Source organism: Ixodes scapularis, unplaced genomic scaffold (assembly GCF_016920785.2).
Source record: "Ixodes scapularis isolate PalLabHiFi unplaced genomic scaffold, ASM1692078v2 PGA_scaffold2__306_contigs__length_199485367, whole genome shotgun sequence".
NCBI lineage: Eukaryota > Metazoa > Arthropoda > Arachnida > Ixodida > Ixodidae > Ixodes > Ixodes scapularis.
In genome coordinates, this window is record NW_024609857.1 from 76,825,255 (window position 1) to 76,845,377 (window position 20,123).

Consider the following 20,123-nt stretch of genomic DNA (forward strand, 5'->3'; position numbering starts at 1 on the left):
CCGTACATTACAGGGTTTGGCTCTCTCGAATGCTTTGCGAGAAAAATGATGAACTGGAAATATCTAGAGTAGTTCTAGAAAAACTATTTCCAGAATCTTATCTCAGCATCGCAAAGAATATAAAAAGTTTCTAAAGACAAGGTTAGTGCAGAAACCATCTTGCCGTAGTAAACGTATGAAGTTCCCCTAGGTAGAGCTAGTCATTACGGATGATTGTGCCCATTGCGTACCATAAAAATTTAATTTGCGACCTACAATATTTACAAACTCAATTAACTCTGAATAAGTGGACCACTTGGCATTAAAGATTGGCCTCACCATGACTGTCTGCCAACATCTACATAATAATTTCCATGAACCAATGTATTTCAAGAAAATATTTGGTACGAGCTGCTTAAAACACAAGAGCACTTTTTAACAAGTGCTGACTATGTTAGAAAACATGATTGTGCTTTGAAGACGGGGACATAGGAAGGACAGACACCACAGAGTGCTAACTTTCAACTGATTTAATTCAAGAACCTCAGCGTAGAAACACAATGCGTCACCGCACCACATCTCAACCAATCCGTGGCCCTGCCACGGACCGCAAGTACGCCAACTCCTTATCCGCCAAGTCAATTGACGCCACACTGACACAACACATGCCGGAACTATTTATAGCATCAGCCTCCATAATCTCTCTAACAGTCATATCTTTGTGCCTAGCAAGAACAGTAGACTGAGCAAATAATGGTTTGCACTCGCAGTCATGATCTGTCGTGTCACTGTCATGACTGCGGGTGCAAACCATTATTTGCTTCGTCTACTGCTCTTGAGAGGCACAAAGATAGGACTGTTAGCGAGATTATGGAGGCTGACACTATAAATAGTTCCGGCACAAGTTGTGTCAGTGTGGCGTCAATTGACTTGGCGGATAAGGAGTTGGCGTACTTGCGGTCCGTGGCAGGGCCACGGATTGGTTGAGATGTGGTGCGGTGACACAGTCCGTTTCTACGCTGAGGTTCTTGAATTAAATCAGTTGAAAGTTAGCGCTCTGTTGTGTCTGTCCTTCCTATGTCCCCGTCTTCCAAGCACAATAATGTTTTCTACCGCACTTTTTAACACTAATGGAAAGCCTGTAGTGGGCCACAACTTAAGCAGTTTTCACTTCATTATAAAGAGCAATCACACATATGTGAACCATGAATATAGGCCTGCACTAAATTTTTTTCTTAAGCTGAACGTGCTATGCTCTGTTTACTATATAAATCTTTGCAGAGCTGACAATGTGCAAGTTCCTGTTTTTCTATATTTCACATGTCCCGACTGGTGGGTGTGGTAGGGACATAAGATTGATGACACCAACGAAACACAATGATTATTTTAAGAATTTGTTTGGGTATAGCACGAGCAAGGCGATCTGCGAGAAGTTATTTCTGTGACACCGTCGAACCTACATCTGCGGGCTTTAAGTTCACATGATAATCATGTCTGCAGACTCCTTTTTGTAATTGGAATTTCATCCAACCCAAGATTTGAATATGTTTTTTTTGCATTTTAGGCTTAGTAGTGTTTTTGCTGTTCTATTAATAGGTAAGAAAAATGCTTATTTCAAGTGGCATACCTAACGCCTGGTGGCACGAGGACTCCCCTGTCGTGACGCTGATCGAAAGTCACAGGCAGGGAGATACTGCGATGCTCTTGTTGCTGGGATTACCTCCCCCATGGTCCTGGCCAGACCACAGAAAAAGATTGAGTCCAAGCTTGTGGCCACTAGGATCTCCAGATCTCGAGGCACCCAAGTAGCTGAAAATAAAAACAAATCACAATCAAGTACTTGGCAGAGCTACATTAGAATGGCTAGCATATTCTGTCGTGATCAGCACATAGATCCTCTTATTTTAGTCATAGTCACCCACCAGGACAAGGCTACGTAGGCGTTAAAATGATGGGTACCGAATTTAGGCAAATGATCAAATGCATTCATTTAACCCCCTTTCACCCCAACCTGAGAGACTTCTGTCAAATATTCACATTCAACTGTAAAGACTACAAATAAAACTACTACTGCAATGCAAAGCCGTATAGTGGGAGAGTTTAGCCAGCGGGTGTGGCAACGAAGGCGCCGGAGAGGAGGAAAGGGAGGAGAACGCCGAAGGAGGGATAGAGAAGGCAGCAAAGAGGCAAAGAGATGACCGCCATTTCGACGCAAAGCTGTCGGCACGGAGCACTCTTGAGGCTATGAGTCGTCTGCTACGGGCTTATTTTTTTTTTTTGTCTAAATAAAAGTGCGTTCAAACATAGAGGAACTTCTTTTTTTAGGTTTTTAAGCCACCGAGGAATAACACTATATCATTTTATTGCCAGAGCCTGCCAAATAAAAGGAAAGAACCGAAATTTGAATATCGATCCCATGCCGGGCGAATGAATGAAAATGGCGGCCCTCCCCGCTCAGCTGGGAGCAGCCTAGAGTTCACGCGCGTGCGCTCACGCCTCTTGCTCTGTGCCGCGGGCTGATCAGCTCACTCGGAAGGAAGACGTTACGGCAGCGAAATCATACACTGCCAGACTCTCCCCATACATGGCTCTGCTGCAATGGAAAGATTTTCCTACCCTCGTGCTCAGCGAGTGTCGACTGTGGATACAACTCCAGTTCATACACTCGCTGAACATGAGGGTAGAGTGTACCAGCAGAGGGCAGGTGTCTGTATACAAAGAGTTTAGTTGGCACACCAAGAGGCTAACGAATAAGAATGGGTACTACTCTGAGCAAAATGCCAAAAAAGCGTGGATCTCGGCTTGACACTAACAGCGGCACACAGTATCTATTTTACTGACAAAGGGGTACTAAATCATTACTTTCAGCTACCTAACTAAACTAAATATTCTTCCCGGCTTGCTTTTTAGGAAAATCTCTAAATTTGCAAGAACTACGAAGACAACGGCTAAAAAAAAAAAAAAGCAATGGCAAAACCAGCAATCGAATTTGCCTGCTCTCCAGTAGCACGACATCTATGGCAGGCAGACCTGCAGATTGAGCAAGCAGTTTAAAAAACAGAGTATGTCCTATGTATAATTTTTTTTATGCTGCAAAGCAAGCGCTGGAAGGAGGTTTCACGACTTTAACGAAATTTCTTGCAATCAGTTGAGAACAAATTACAGCAGTGAACTCCTTGCTCCTGGCATAACGTTTTAGTGTTGCCCATGGAAACTCACATAAATTTGTAAATAAAAACAAAAAAGACTAACCTTCATAAAAAAAATCTGTAACTGTGGCAAAGAAAAGTTACCTTGAACAAAACATGTATAATACAGTTGTACAGCGTCCATTTGTGTGCTTAACCAATTTTGAGGCAAATCGGCGACAATGAAAAGAAGACGTTTGAGTACAATTAAGGGAAAGACAGAAAGGATGCATACCTACAACAAGAAAAATTTAGAACGACCACGGGCAGGAAACTTTGGTGAGGCTCTCGGAGCGACTCCCTGATATGGGCCTGCGCAGACCAGAGAACAAGATCGGTCAGAGCTTGCAGCCTAAGGTGCTTCATACCATGAAGTTACAGAAGCGGGTGCAATTGGAAGCAAAGTGCATTTCATTTCTCTGAAAAACGAAGAGTTTAATAGCTCGTATGCATTCATAAGGTGATACAGTCATGAATGCACAGACTTTTCAATGCAGCGCTATATCACCAACTTGTTAACCATGCCGGGCAACACTAAAAACTGAGAGCATTATTTTAAAGTATCTCAGCTTAAAGTTAACCACGACAGAAGCTTCAAGCCATCCTTGCAAATTCAGTGCACAAAGCAAGCCATGTGACCTTCTAGTTGGACGCCATGGTACGTCTAGCTTATAATCATGTGTCATGCTATTTTAGGTGCAATGGCTTGTAGTGTCAAAAGTGGTCCAGCTTAAAGAGACTAAAAGTATAGACGTTTATAAGTGGGGCCCTCACCTAGTCTGCAGCTACATTGCGAAATAGGACGTTCCAACCGGGATGTTTGCTGCCTGTAACCACACGATCAGCTTGTGCCCAGCGATTGTTCCGAGCTGAATAGATATCCTCGACAGTGCCATTATTTGACAAGCATTTCTATGAATGTTAAACATGATTGACTTACAGAGAGACTCCACCTCAACGACTAATGACTTGGGATACCTAACTGAATACTGATATATCAACTAAATGCAAAACAATTACCTGGCAAGCATTAAATTTTTCAAGAGGCTGGGTCGACTCTGCATTAAGTTGAAGGAGTCGATGCGTAATAGGACAATACAAACAAAAATATGCCTTGGAATTCCTTTTGCACCCCCAAAATGATGTGTTTTTGAAGGTAAGGTACACAATGTTCTTGATTTAGAAAGTGCCTCAGCTGTACAAATGCATATGCAATAAGGGCACTTGCCAAGCCTATTCTACTCAGCTCTGTGCAGGTTAAGCTAAGTTAGAGTATAGAAGTACACGCTCACTGACACCATCAGAAAGGCAGGGAGAAGCCTCCGTTGTTCCACCTCCAGCCCGTCTGCTGCCTTCGATGACGTTTCAGCGCCTGATGAGCCTGGAGCGAGCACATCTGTCCAAAGCGGGGTGAAAAGCACAAGCACGTGCTGGAGCACGCCCAGCCATTCTCTTTTTGTCATCGGCTATACTACATATTTTTAGTAAGACATATTTTTAAGTGAGGAAAAGTACTGCAAATATGCAGTCCACCTTAAAGATAACAACAGTTGCCATTCACCATTTTCCAAGTAAGTGCTCCCACCTATCGTAACATCTACACATATGGTACGTGAGTAGGTTCAGGACTGAGAGGCTAGAAAACGAAGCACTCACAAGGCTTGTCTGGCCCTTCCAACCATGCGGGTACATTCGTTGCAAGTTCCCGATTTGTAGACAAAATGATTTAGAATGAGCAAATCTTGTCTACGCCCGAGGTAGAACATTGAATTGCGATTCCCCCATATTGTGCGAACCATCCTTCAAACTGCGGTACCACCTGCAAATGAACTATGTTGTGCTGCGGCACGCGTCCATGCTGCCTGCTTCAGAGGAAAACCACTGCTCCTGTTGAAGACGACATCCCACAATGTACAGGCAACAATGTTTAACGAACTAAAACAAAATTGATATCATTCAATAGACACAGATAGGCTCACAAAGTGTCGACACCATGATAGTTGTTGTTGGTTTTACTCTTGCATACAAACAAAAGTGACTTCCTCTCTCCTCCGATGTACAGTAAAACCCCCTTATCTTGGTGGCCCCTATTTCTTCTCGAATCGGTCACAGAGGACATAATCACAGCCACTGAATTCCGCAAAATTAAAGGCCACGAAAATTAAGGGGTCGCCAACATTAAGGGGTTTACTGTTCTTCTGAGTGTCACATGATGTTAACATTTCAAGGAGGCTGAAGGTATTGCTTTAAGAAAAAATTGACCTATGAAAAAAAATGTCCTTCTCCAGGTTAGGCACACCGAGGTTCTTTTGCACTACCTATAAGGCGGCAAGTTTGTTTCGGCAGAGCTTTTGGTAAAACGGAGTCACAAAAGCAGTTATACTTGGCGTCGACTATTTTGTGCTGCATTATTAAGCTAGAGTAAATTATTAAGCTATTTCGGCACAGCGCTGTTTGTTGCGAGAGCATATGTGGTTTATTGCTGCATCCCATTTGCATGATCTAGAGACACTAGCGCTGACAGAGTTGGAGTACTCCAAATATTAACAGCCGACTGTAGAAGCATTGAGAGATGCACACATGCGAACTGTGCATTACTTAAAGGTGGATTCGAGCAAAGGTAAAAACAATATCTATACTTACGGCGGCCATACTTGCCTTTCCCAAGCACGACCACTTTTCCCTCGGTAGCACCATCCAGTAAGAAGCACCAGCAACACGCCCATGAGACGCCGCCGACTCCTGGATTGAATGACGACCCGCCTGAGGTCTTGGAAGGAGATCCGGAACACTGCTTTAGGTCAGATGTTGTATCTGGTGGGGCAGGAACTAAAAGTAAAAATTAACAAATTTATATGAAGCGCTACATTCCTATAGGATAGCAGTATTTTTTTTTAGGCCAGTGATGCGTTTTAATTAAACACAAATGGTTGGTTTATATGATGAACCAGCAGCCCCTATTTTGCTTAAATGTAACGCAGTGTCTAACGTTACGTCCGACGGAACCCGAAATAAAAATTAAAGTTACGCCCAACGTAACTGTCAAGCATTCGAGTTACGTCCGACGTAACCCAAAATAAAAATTAAAGTTAACATATTTACTCGAAAATAGGTCGAAGCCTATTTGTTGGACCCACCGAAAATAAAAAAAATAAATAGTTCAAATATATGTCGACCTTTTTTTATTTTTAAAAACGGGGGAAATTTTGGGCAAAAGAAACAAACCTTTATTTACATCACTCTCAGCTAAATCACGGGGCGATGCCAAAAACTTAATCACCGTCAGAACTTCTGGACATGTCATCGTCGTCCGAAGCTTCGTCAGCTGGGTAGACATCCTCGCAAATTCGCAACAATACTTCACTGACACCGTGGTAAAATGGCGACAAGAAGAAACGAAACAAGGTGCGAAGCGACGAAAGACGAACTACAAAGACGCAAGCAAAGCCGCCGTGTCGCCATGAGCAACACGCGAGCCGAGCCGCCTCAAACAACAAACAAAAGTAACTCTTTTTTTTTTTTTTTTTTTTTTGTGCGCGTTTGCGAGGATGGAGGGCAAAGTGCATGGCGCATCGCGTTTCTTTCCTTCCCCGTTGCCCAGCAAGGGGAACGGTAGTGGCTAGAGGCGCGATGGCGAAACCAGGCGAAACAACGCGATGGCGAAACAACCACCTGCCACCGCGGTTGTTTTCGTGCACCAAAAGCGTTTTGAAACAAGAAGCGGCGCGGCTCTACGGCAACTCCGGCTCGGTGACCCGATAGCTCCATGCCTCCGGTAGGGTCGCAAAATTTGGTCGCGAATGTAGGTCAAAAGTCTTTAATCGCAATTTCCGAAAAGAAAAAAAAAAAAAAAGGTCGATTTATACTTGAATGAACACGGTAGTCAGCCGCGCGACGAGACACACATTATGAAAGCGATTGGTGCGAGCGACCAAGGCGATGAGCGACGTTTTGAGAAGCCCAAGAACCGAGTGGCGCAAGCAGCGAGAGTGAGAAATCTTCGTCGCTCGGCGCCGGCACTCGTAGCTTCTCGCCGTCGCTCGTCTCGTTGATCGCTATATTGCTTACATGCCGTTCAGAAAGGCGCTCTAAGTGCTTACCATTGCATTGGGACCAGCCTCGCATCCAACCGTAACCAGTCTTGACTTTTTTTTTAAAGCCGCCGAGGTAGAAGTTAACATCGTACATACATGCGTCGTTTTCAAGCATGGCTCCTCGTTCATTGCTCGATTTATATTTTCCGTAAATGACAAACCGCAATGAAGCACAATTATTCTAGTTCAAAATTGTTACGAACACTTGGCACGCATGCTTACACTGTAGCGCACCTAACGTAATTTAAAAGTAGAACGAAAACGGGACGAGATTCGCTTACCGCTTCACGGAGACAGACGTCTTCGGATCCTAGGCCTGACGGCCGAACTGGGAAGTCGCCTGCGGTCCGGCGATCGGACGAGTCGAGCCGGCCTGACACAGGTTGACCACGCCTGGTTGAACTATGAGAGGCGCCGTCCAGTTGAGAGCCAGAGACGCAGTAGAAACGGACCGTAAAACATCTGTCCCCCAAAACGCAGAACGAGCCAGCGATGCCAAAACCGCCAAAACCGCCAAAACCACAACTGCCACTACGTCGCCATCTCCGCGACGACCGGAAGCGTGGAAGCCGGAAAGTCAGAAAAGGCGCGACAGCGGAAGCCACTGGGCGGAAGCTTTACGTTTCGGTTTCGCTTTTCTCCGACGCCGGGTTTGCGGCTGGTAGCGACGACGCGAGGGGCCACGAAAAGACGCCGAGTTGGCCGAGTACGAGTCACGGCCCACGATACGAGCAACGGGCCGTTCGCCGCTGTCGACCGGCGATGCGGTATCCGCGGCTTGGTGTCACGATCGGTTTGTTGCCGTGCACGCTGACTCAAAGCTCGAAGTTACGCAGTTCCGTTCCGGCACCAGCCGCACCACTTTTTCCGGTGCATCGCACGTGGAGGCCTTTCGACGCATTTAGTGACCGTAAAGATGGTGCCCGCTGTCTTCGGTGCTGTAGAAGAAGTTGCGAGACGGAAGAAGCATCGAAACCAAGGCGTTTAGGACTCCAGGCCGGGCCGCCGGTTCACTCTGAACGAGAGGCGACATGTGTGCGCACGCTTTGAGGAAGCCTCCGCGTTTCGCCGCGCCAGAACTCGCCGATCGCGACCGTACCCCGAGTCCGAGAGGCTCTTGCGCAGCCGGGAACGGCACCGAGGTAGGAGCTGCTCGTTCTGCGCTACCATGCAGTGCTCAACAGTGCTCGGGGCTCTCGGTGTCGTTCGTGCTTGCACCGATGTCTTTGTGACCCCTTCGGACACGCAAGTCGTACTTCGCAAAGGTTTGGACGGGGCCGCCCACACCGAGCAGCTCCGCTATATTCCGCTTAGTTATGATCACAATAAAAGCTTGCGTTTGTTCTCGGGACAAAAATTGCGGGACCGCTCTCCGCGCCGCCGACGAGATTGGCCGCCTCCATGTTCTCAGCTGTTCACTCGCTCCCGCAGCGAGCGCCTTCCGATAATCCTCCCCGTTCCGAAATGCGATGCGATCCCCGTTTACATGGGCTGAATGAATGCGCACTCGACATTTCGATCCACCTCTGTCTAGCGACTTTAATGCGACGCGCTTTGCGCATTATGCCGTTTACATGACCGCATATGGAATGCGGCAACTGGATTCAATACGACTAAGTCGCATTCATGTAAACGCGGCTTATGTTCTTTTTCGACATGTATGGTGTATGTAACGATACCGGTGGTAAACGATGGACGTTTTGTTGGAAGATGGCGGTCGTCTCTCTGCATGTATGATTTGGATATAACGGTGGTGGTGTGGTATAAGCGTTTTTTGTTGGAAAGATGGCGGTCGCCTACGTCATCGGCCGCAAAATCATACCAGCACACCGAATCATATCGGCAAGCAAACTGGCTGCCAGTATAGACAGACCCGGAGCCATAGCGGTGCCGGTATCTCCAGTTATGCAGAAAGCAGAACCAAACTAGCTGCATACATAATAACAAGAAATTATACTGGTGTCAGACCAGAACTGTACAAGCAGCAGGTTTGTTTCTTGTACGTTTTTCCAATAGGGTCTCGTATCTACATTGGAAGCCGTTCAGAACAGATCCGCTCGTTTCATCCTCACAAACTATCACCGCACCGCTAGCGTCACCTCTATGAAAACAACTCTCTCATTACCACCTTTATCCCTACGTCGTAAAATTTCTCGTCTTTCCCTATTCCATAAAATGTATCACCATAATTCTTTCCTGCGCGACAAATTAATTGCTCGGCCTGTCTATGTTTCCTCCCGTCTTGATCATCAACATAAGGTGGGCATTCCTAACTCTATCACAACCACGTTTTATTCATCTTTCGTTCCCCGTACATCCCAGGAGTGGAACCACCTTCCCCGGTCGATCGCCATTATCACGGACTCTGAGCTCTTTAAAAGTACAATAACTAATTACTTTATTACTGAGTGTGTCTAAATATGTATTATGTTATTTGCATTAACCTTCTTGTTGCTCTCCCCCTCTGTAATGCCTTCGGGCCCTGAGGGTATAATAAATGAAATGAAATGAAATGAAAAAGCTCGAGAGATTGTTGAAGCTCATAGAATAAAGAAGGAGGGGTCAGCCTGCGTGAGTCAGGCTTCCTTGACTTTGCTGGACAATGAGGTCGAATTTTTAGATCGGGGATAACGCATGTAACATTGTGTAACTGATAGCACCCAATTTTGTGAGGCGCATGCGCATTTCCATCGTGATTAGAGAGTCGTGTTGTTGTGTGTTTTTCTTCGTGGTTTCCTGAGAATAAACCTTTCAGTTGTTAGTCAGGGCTCGTCCTGTCCAGTTCCTTCTTCTGTCCTTGCAAAAATTCGCGCTGTTCCATTATGGATAGAAGGTATGTCCGCGGCGAGAATAAACAAGAATCTTCTACAAGTCCGTGACCCTGCGCGCGGCAATATATTTTAAAATCCTTTTTAGTTGTGTGAACTTCCCTTTGCAGTACAATGAAGTTTATACCGGGTGTCCCAAATAGCGGTCAGGCTTTTTAATTCGACCGCAGAAATCGGTTGCTTAACCTATCGCATTACGATTTTGTGCTTCGTTGGCTGCAGGTGGTGCAATTTTTCTATAAAATTTGCAAAGAGCGTACTTACCCGAGAAAAAAGTAAAGAAAGAAAAAGGCTTAACTCTTATGAAGACGCAGCGAAGCCACCGGTCTTCAAACAATAGGGCGTCCTATGGTTCGAAGATCTGTGGCCTCGCTGCGTTTTCGTCGGAGTTAAGCCTTTTTCTTTTTTTACTTATTTTCTCGGGTAAGTACGCTCTTTGCAAATTTTATAGAAAAAATACACTACCTATGGCCAACGCTGCACAAAATCGTGACGCGATAGGTTAAGAAACCGATTTCTGCTGTCAAATTAAAGAGCCTGACCGCTACTTGGGACACCCGGTATTATGCAAAAACCGAAAAGTACCAAATTTGAGGTCGATTTCCTCGAAAAACCCATTTTCTCTATTTTTTTTTCAATTTTTGATATAATTCATGTATGATACTGGTCTACTAGAAAAACCAGTTGAGAAAGTGTGAATCTTGTTCGTATGTTCTATGTTTAAACCTCAATATGGTATAGAAAACGTTCGTTTTGCAAGACTCGAGTCAGACATACCGACGTGTGTGTTTCTTTGTATTGTGAAAAATATGTTTTGTTGCGTTTTTGTCTGCGTTTTGAAATCACACATAAACGCAATGTTTTGGTATTGACTAAATATTTTTATTTAGGTAAGAACGGGACACCACGAGTAGCATATATAATCAAATTAGCAGGCCTAGTAGACTCTCTATATCAAAAAGGCACACACGTTATATTGTTTTGATTTATAACATATTCAGTGTAAACTAGCATGACTAGCTATTTCCTGCCATACTACTAAGACATAGAAAGTCACCACATGATTGATGTGTTGTATACAGTTATGTTTGAAACCAAGCGCTAGGGTTTGTTCACCGCACATCGCACAGGTCGCCAGCTGTTGACGGCACGGTCTTTTACTTCCGTAATGAACAACATTGAAGACACACAAACGGTTCAGAACACACGAAGAGACACACGGCTCATTATTCGAAGAGAGCATATTAATAATCAAGTTCGATCTAACTCTAAATTAGTTCGGAGCTTTTGGCCGTGTCTATATGGGCTGCTCTGTCCACAGTTGGACCAAATCTGGTTGCACTAATCAGACTGGCGGCGCGCACTCACTGATGGTTAGAAGCCATTCGGGACATAAAGCAGTACGTGTTATAACTTTATGTGGTGCTCTTTGCACCACATAAATGTTCGGTTACACTGGTGTTTCACAAAAGCTTTCTAAGACGACAGTAAAGCTGCCTTCCTCCTTCCTCCACACGTGCGAGGATCGAGTTCCCATTAAAAAACATTCCTTCTTGCACTCCCTTTCTTTTTTTTTTTTTTTTTGATCGCCGGAAGTGGCTGATCTTTTTTTTTTTGCCATATCGAGAACAGAATTAATTCCTTGATTTTCTGACTGAGAGCTTTATCTAGGCTTTGTGTGCTTGTTATCGAATGGAACTGTGTATTTGACAAGTTCTGAATTGATGCCTGCTGCTTGAGCATGCCGCCCACTTCGTCGTAGGCGCTTTTTACGTGCCCTGACGCTGTGTATATCTATTTGGTGGCAACATTCTTCTTCTTAAGCTCGTACACCTGGTGACTGTTTTTGAAGTGGTTATGAGCGCCGTTGGAAACGTTAACGAGCTCAGAGAAAATAGGTGGACGTTCCTCCAACTGGCCTTCAATAATGTTCAATGCAAACACCGCATGTGCAGAATCATGAAAAATGTCTTCGCTCACAGCACCAACGCTTGGCGTTCCTTGCTTGATGGTAGCAAAGCAGCTAAGGAAGGACACCATCGTGGTTTTTTAATGGTCTCCCTGTACGGGCGCGTTGGAACACACCACTCCAGTTTTCAGCAAAATCGAAGTGCAAAATCACAGTACGTACGCTTTCTCGAACCATATGGCTTTTCTTGGAGCACACTGGATGTAATTGTGTGGAATATATTGGTTCACTGAATTTTTGAGCTCGTTAAAGAAGTCCGTGGCTCCCAAGTGTTTTTTAACCAACTTGCCGCCACACTACCACAAGGCCAACTCCAGTTCGTCTTCGAGTTCGAGTCGTCGTATAGCAAGAGGCACATTCTTCATATTGGAGCAGACATCGCGTGCTCGCAGGAAACAGTCTTTTAAAGGGTTTTCACTCAATAACCGCTTTTGAACGTTTTAAGAAGTCACAGAGCGTCCAGTTGCATAATAAAGGGAGGTAAGGCAGAGCGAAAAGTTAGCATAGCAAACGTATATGCATTCTTCGTGAACTGTATTTTTGTTACCCATTTCGGACAAAGAGAACAAATTTTCGTTAAGCCGATCTATGATTCCGGATGAGCTGCATTGAATTCCCTATAAGTTTTTCACATGGACCGTGTCAAAAACCGCTTAGTGACAAATGCTTCTTGACCATCAATAAGAAAATCCGTACAACGTCTTTCTTATTAGGACTTTGCCTCGTGCAGTCAGTGTCATCAGATATGTAATAAGAAACGGGCAGTTCAATGCCCTTTTCGTTTAGAGGATATGCAACATACGAGTCAGCTGCCGCCCAAACTCTCATTTCTTTCTTTAGCTTCCTCAACTTATCCAGAGTGTGCATTATGGCTTTGGAGATACATTTTATAATATCCTTTTTATTTTACTATGAGATGGCATGAGGGACACGAGGTGGTTGCTGTGACGTGTACTTGCGTAGGTGACACGCAAATCGTTCATTCATTTTTCGCACGACGAACATGGCTTCCTCTGATACACCTGTATTAGTGCTTTGTAGACATCGCTTAGTTTGAGGCCGATTTTCTTTCAGAAATACTCCGTAGCCTTCAACTGTTTTCACTTAACGTATGTCGTGCAAATTACGTTAGGTGGAAGTTTCAATGGAGTGACACTCACTTCTACAGCATTGATCCTCTCAGTTACTCCTTGCAGCAGGAATTCCTCGTCGTTGAATGAAGTGAAGTCAACCTCATCCTCGCCATAAAGATGGCGAGGATGAGGTTGATGATTTTTTTTTCTCACTGAGGTTTTCCAATGTCGCTGCGAAATCTCCGGAAGCAATTCATGCAAGAGCGCGTCTTCAGAGCTTGCCATCTCGTTGCCCTCAGCCGGCAGCACACGTTTCAGCAATCCGATGCTCAGCTCTGAAACCTTTTGTACAAAGCACCCGTAATCGATTTTACTTTCGTGCCCCTGCATATAATCAGCACAAATTAGCCGGATTTTACTGAATTTGTCAGTCATGGCTCAAGTCTGGTTCTGGTTTTTATAAAACACGGGGTCAGGTTTTGTTCACGCCGACTTTGGGATAGAGAGTGAAGAATAGATTCGAGGAGCGCAGTTTTATGCGCGAGAAGGCAACTCGGGTGCAACATGCTTTGATCACCATATGGGGAGAGGAGCTTTCGAGCTTTCGAGGTAGTTACTCAGACTCCCTCTCTCCTCTCACCTTTCCTACAAGGACATGTCAGGCGGGGCTACCTTTTCTTCTCAGGAGCAGACCAGTCTTCACAAACGGTTATCGTGTCCGTCTGCGGGATTGTTGTCCCACGCCGCCGCTTTTAGTGAGCGCGAGGCGTTGTTTTTGCAGACAGGACTGTTGTTGACCGCCGACATTGTAAGGTCGTGGTGTCCTCATCCTTTTGGGCAACACTTCCTTTGCTTTCCCATCTACAATACTTTGACTGACTCACTCCTCCTGGTCGTCACTGTATGCCACGTCAAGGCCACATTCGTGCCATTTCACTTTTCGTGACACCGGGTTCGCTGTTCGCCTTACTATTACGGGCAGTCTTATCTCACACAACGAGCGCGAAAGGTCGTGGTAATCTGCTGGTTTCGAAAGCAGGACGTTCACATAGGCCAATCAGGGTCCCGAATCACTACAACGACTGCCGGTTTCTACATAATAAATATTTACGACGACCGCTTGTCTATTAAGAAGTATTGCTTTCCATTTTAAACTGCTCCAATGTAGGTTGCCACCTATGATAAAACTTAAATGAGCAATAAATATAACAAGGTGAAACTTCTTTATTTTTATCTGAGAACGTTAAAAAAAAGCCAGATTATCTCCAAGTTTGTAAAGACGCGCAATTGATAATTCCGATTCAAGCCGTACAAGCACGTTTTTCTACTATATTGAGGCTTACATATAGACCCTACAAACAAAATACACTTTCCAGACTTGTATTTTTAATAGACGACTATAATTTATAAACTTAAAATAAATAAAAAAAATGGTCTTTTCGAGAAAGTCGATTTCAAATTTGATACTTTTTAGTTTTTGCATGATATCAATGTCAATGTACCGCAAAGAGAATTTTACGCAGCCAAGTTATTTCATAACATACATAAAAAGCGTGTTTTGGACTCCCCATTGACATCGAAATGTCGATTTAACTAGAGTGGATCACATGTATCTAATTGTCGAATTTCATCAACAATTCACCGAAGGGGCATTTTTGACATTTTTAAGGAAAAAAATCAAAACGCCTATAATTATTTCATGGCATTAGAGCTTTCTGAATGTACTCAAAAAGGGGGTTAAAAAAGTTAATATAATGCAGACTTAAAATCCACGGCGGGAAAGGGGGGTAAACCTATGACCCACGACGAATGTGAAGAACACTGCTAACCACCGCGGCCTCTTCTAAGATTTGTAAGTCGAGAACAGAAAATCTGACGAACTTGTGGTTAGTGGCAACTGTGTTTTTAGAAATGACTCCATATAATGTATGTTTTTTAGCGAAATTAAAAATTCGTCCTTTCTTGCCTGCACGTTTTGAGATGAAATCACCAAATCACCCTTTTATATATTCCCACGTACATGACCGAGAAAGAAGGTTTTCGGCATTACCCCGAACCTCCTCCAGAAACGTCCCGGATGAAAAAGGCTCAACGAGCGTTACCTGAAAATGAAGGTTTTATCGGCAAACTTGTGCCAGAAACAAATGAAGGAATGCGTCGAAACAGCAGCAGCGTACGTCGCGGCGTCGGCGTGACTGCTGGCTGGAGCTACAGTGAATGTGCCTCGTCATCGGGAGAATCTGAGTGAGTGGACAAAGTTCACGCTTCATTCCTTATCTACTACACTCAGCGCCTCTCGAACATTCGACTTAGAATGCTCGATACTGACTAGGCAAGATCATTTTGGAGTCCTTATCTTTTATACTCTGGGTAAGAGTAAACATGAAACTTCTAGAAGTAAGAAGTGTTCGTCCGCGGTCATGCGTAGGAAATATAGCTTACCCGATGTTATTATTCAGCTCCTTCGTTATTTGGAGTCTTATTTAAAACTGAAGAAATTGTAGGATTTGTTTTTCAGTGTGATGATTACAAGCAGGTACAAAACATATACCCATATGGCGAGCCTGAAAAACGAAGTTTCCGGACTCGAACAAGTCATGATAGGGTGAAAATAATTGCTCCTTCATTACAACGCACGTCAACTACAAAATAAAACAAAGGGCCCGACGTTGCTTTGATATCATGGTCTGAACATTTGCTCTTTCTCGCTGTATGATTAGCAGATCTTCATCGTGTGATGAGTTTCGTCAGACAGTATTGTACGCACTCAAGTATATATAGATTTTATAAACCTGGTGAGTTTAATTAGGCAGTTACATGTTCCAAATAATTACAGAATCAAAATTGTATCATTGTGCAAACGATTCAAACTGTTTCAGACTGCATACATCAGTCATTCCATGTACGTTCGTCATGCGGTTTTTGTCTTCAGCAGACATCCGGAGACGTCTCGAGGACTGTAAGTTGTCGTCGCAAATATTTGAAGAACAGCCGATTCATGGCGAACCTCTGTCGTGGTAAGTGTGAAATCTAGGCTCCCTATATCTATTTTTTAGACGTTCAAGTTCTACGTCCTATTTTTGACCCATCGTTTATTCCAAGGGAAAGCCAGTCTCATGCATTCGATCATTATATTGCCCCTAGCAACGGTTTGCTTGGAGCGGTGACGTTGCACTTAAGGGGCCAATAGCAGTTGTACAAAAAAAATGTACAGAAGTATCTTGCTCAAACCAGCAACCAAGACAAGCGGTAAAGTGATTTAGTGCCAAATATACACGCCGCCGAAGTTCATCATGTGGCCATTCGCTGGTGTTGACAATGCACTGGGAACGTGCTGAGCTCCAGGTATTTTAGAAGTGGGCTTTTCGTGTAACCGAAGCGACAGGGCACTATGCTTCGTTTCAGCCAGGCGCAACCAACGCTACGAAGTAATGAGACCAATAAAGCAGCGTCAAAAGCGCAAGTCACTATGTCATTGTTTTGTTAAGGATTGACTCAGTGATTATAGAACACGTAGAGAAACATAGCCGCCTTGGTGGCTCCGGGACGAGAGCGCCGGCCTACGGATCCCCATGTGGCGGGTTCGAATCCCGGCCGAGGTGCCCGCAATCTGGCGGAGGCTTATTGCGGAGAAGGCGCTGTGTAATTGAGCTTTCGGCTGCACGTCAAAAGATTCCCAGGTGGTCGAAATTAATCCTCAGTCCTCCGCTGGGGCGTGCCAGATGCCCGTCGTTGGCTTGTCACGTAAAACCCCCAAATTTGAAATTGGAATTTGAACACAGCGAAGAAACATGACGAACACGAAAACCATGATGGTGCGGTTTTGACGCTCTCTGATCGGCCTCATCAGCTTAGGCTGCGTCTTCCCTTAAGGTGAAAAAAGAAAAGTATAGTCTCAGCCCGAATGTACGCCAAAGCATTGATTGTAACGGAGCAAAGTCCGAACGCTCAACCATTGCTCGCGTCCAATTCATTCATCAGCCGCATTCATCTTTCGTTACCCCAGGGAAAACCTCAAGATAACGTTAGAATTATAGCCCCCATGACTGCGCAAAAACGTTGCAAGACGCTAATAGAAGAAATGATCCCCATTTATTGTTAAAATTATACTGTCGCAAATAACTTTGTGGTTCAATTGCATTGTGGTCAACAATGCACCTGCAAGAATTCCGTCAGACTGGTATTCTTTTTAGAGATGCTTAGATGCTTAACATTCAAAACAAATACCGATGCATCACGCTTTTACCAACATCCTCGAACAAGTCGAAGGATAAAACAGTCAAATAACAAAAGGATTCCCTTTGATTGTTTTTCTATTTTAGCGATTCTTTCACAAGAACACATGAATATGAACGAAGTCAAAGAATGAAAGCAAAAAAATATAATACATTTCCAGAAAATTTTTTTTAAAGTTTGTCGACTCCTTGGATCAGAACAATGTGTTTGATTCACTCTTTGACGGAGAATATGCGATATATCCCCCCCCCTCGAATAAAAAAAGATCAAAACTAAAAAAAAGAAGAAAAAAAAACACCTTGCGTTGGGAGACGGTAACAAAGTGAATTCAAATTATTTGTATATTCTTTTGGAGTAGTAGAAGAAACCTGGTTGTTCGTGGCATTGATGAATTGTCGTACGAATCTGCAGTCAACCTACATGACAAACTGATTAATGATGTATTTCAAGAGATGCTTGGAACCTTGATAACGGGAGTGGAAAGATGCCAGAGATTAGTGAGGAAGATCGGCGGCAGGACGCGGCCTGTAATTTTTAAACTGATTTATTTTCGCAGAAAACATTCCATGCTGAAAAATTGTTCGAAACTTAAGTGTTCCAAAATATTTGTGACCGAGAATTTTACGCTTAGGGTCCACGAAATTCGTACATACCTTTGGGACAGCGCTGCTGCGAACAGAGCCAATACAGATAGAGTGAAAGTAGTAAACGATAAAGTAGTTGTCAGCGAAAAAGTGTATATGTAGGAAGACTTGATGATATAAGTTTGAGCAACAGTAACAAAGGAGTGATTGACGTTGTGGTCCTTCGCCGCAGTTGCTTAGCATTCTAAATATTGACTGTTGTAGTGTTGTAAATGAGGTTTTAGAACTTGAGCATCTTATTTGTGTGTATCGCCTCAAAATTCTAGCCCTAAGAGAAACATGGCTTAATGATAACATTTTGGATAATGAGCTTCTCCCGCCATATAACAACGTTTTTCGTAGAAATAGAGATTCAAGAGGAAGGAGTGTATAGTTCCTGTACGACAAAACCGTAAAGCTTCTGAGGATGGAGGATGTTCCTCATGTAGAAGTAATCTTTTGTAAATCACTTTTTAACAATACTTCGTATTTCCATGGAGGAGTTTATATGCCCCCCAATCCACCCCTTACACCCCTTTCTGCCCTAGATAATGTTAGAGAGTACTTAACCCAACACCAAGAACTAAGCATTGATGAAAGTAATTATGTGGGGAGACTGAAATTTACCCAATATTGACTGGCCCAACGTTTTAGCTGTGCCACGTACACTAGATAACTTAGAGGGCTCGTTGAACGACTGGTTTCCTTCAGATCAGGCGCAAAATAGGAATGTTAATCCCTAAATTGAAAGAGCCAATATATTCAGACGAGTACTGGTGCTTTAATGTTACCCTGAGTAATTTTACTAAATCTTGCCGGAAAAGTTTTGAAGGCACATGCCAATTTAATCTGCTATCTCTAACATGTTTATTAGCAATAACCTCCCAATCACTGATAGTGAAATTTCTAAAGCATTTAATAACCACTTTAAATCGGTATTTACCAGTGGTGATAGACGAGTGTCCCGTTAGGAAATACATGAAGCATTCCAAGCATTCCAGACTCAGTTCTCAGTGAGAGTGGTGTTTATAACATGTTGCTTATTATAAACGAAAATAAGCATTTAAGGCCTGATAGTTTGCTTAATGCAGTTTTGTGCCGCTACACTTAGTGGGTCTCCGTGTATTTATTTGTTATATTTAAAAAATCGTTATATAAAAGTCCACTTCCTGATGACTGTAAAAACGCCAGGAGTAGACCATTACATAAATCTGAAAACATGCAACTCGTTTGCAACTATAGGACGATTTCGCTTGCGTCAACATCAAGCAAGCTTCTGGAACATGTAATTGGTAAACATAATTTTGAGTTCCTTGATCAAATGCAGTCCAACAGATAAACAACACGGCTTTCGAAGTGGTTATTCTACAAGTCCACAATTGTTGTAATTGAGTTATAATTTTGCATCATCCATTAAAAAAGTAATCAAGTTCATAGCTATTTCCTAGATTTAGTGAAGGCCTTTGACAAGGTTTCGAATAAAAACAAAACAAAGAACTAAATTGCAAGCGAAATTTAAAAATGAAGAGCTCGTCAATTGGATAGTAGCATATCTTACCAAAAGACAACAACATAGATTTTAACAGCACCACTTATAATAATATTTTTGTTGATTTTGAGGTTCAAGATCAGATCGATCTGATCTTGAACCTCTTTTTTGCTATTTATTATGGATATCGTAAACGACATTTTTGTAGGATTGATATCATATGCTGATGACTGTGCGCTCTATTATGAAGTCAATGATATTAACAATGAACATCAGTTGAATCAAAATCTGGGATTGATTCTAAAGTGGTCTGACTCTTGGCAGATGTCTATTAATTATAAAAAAAAGTTTTTATGTTCATAACTCATAAAAAGGCAGTCTCTTAAGTTTAGGTATTTTTTCGATAACAGAGACTATCAGAGGCCTCAGAATACAAATATCCGGGACTATGGATAACCAACCAATAAAGCTAGAATAAGCATATTGAGTCCACAAAAACTAATTCTCTTCGCGGCTTACTTTATTTATTTATTTATTTATTTATTGATACTGCAACCCCTGAAAGGGATTTTAGCAGGTGGGTATACACTTGATCGACAAGACATGCAGGCATACAAAATAGCAAACAAGTCGCAGAAACAAAC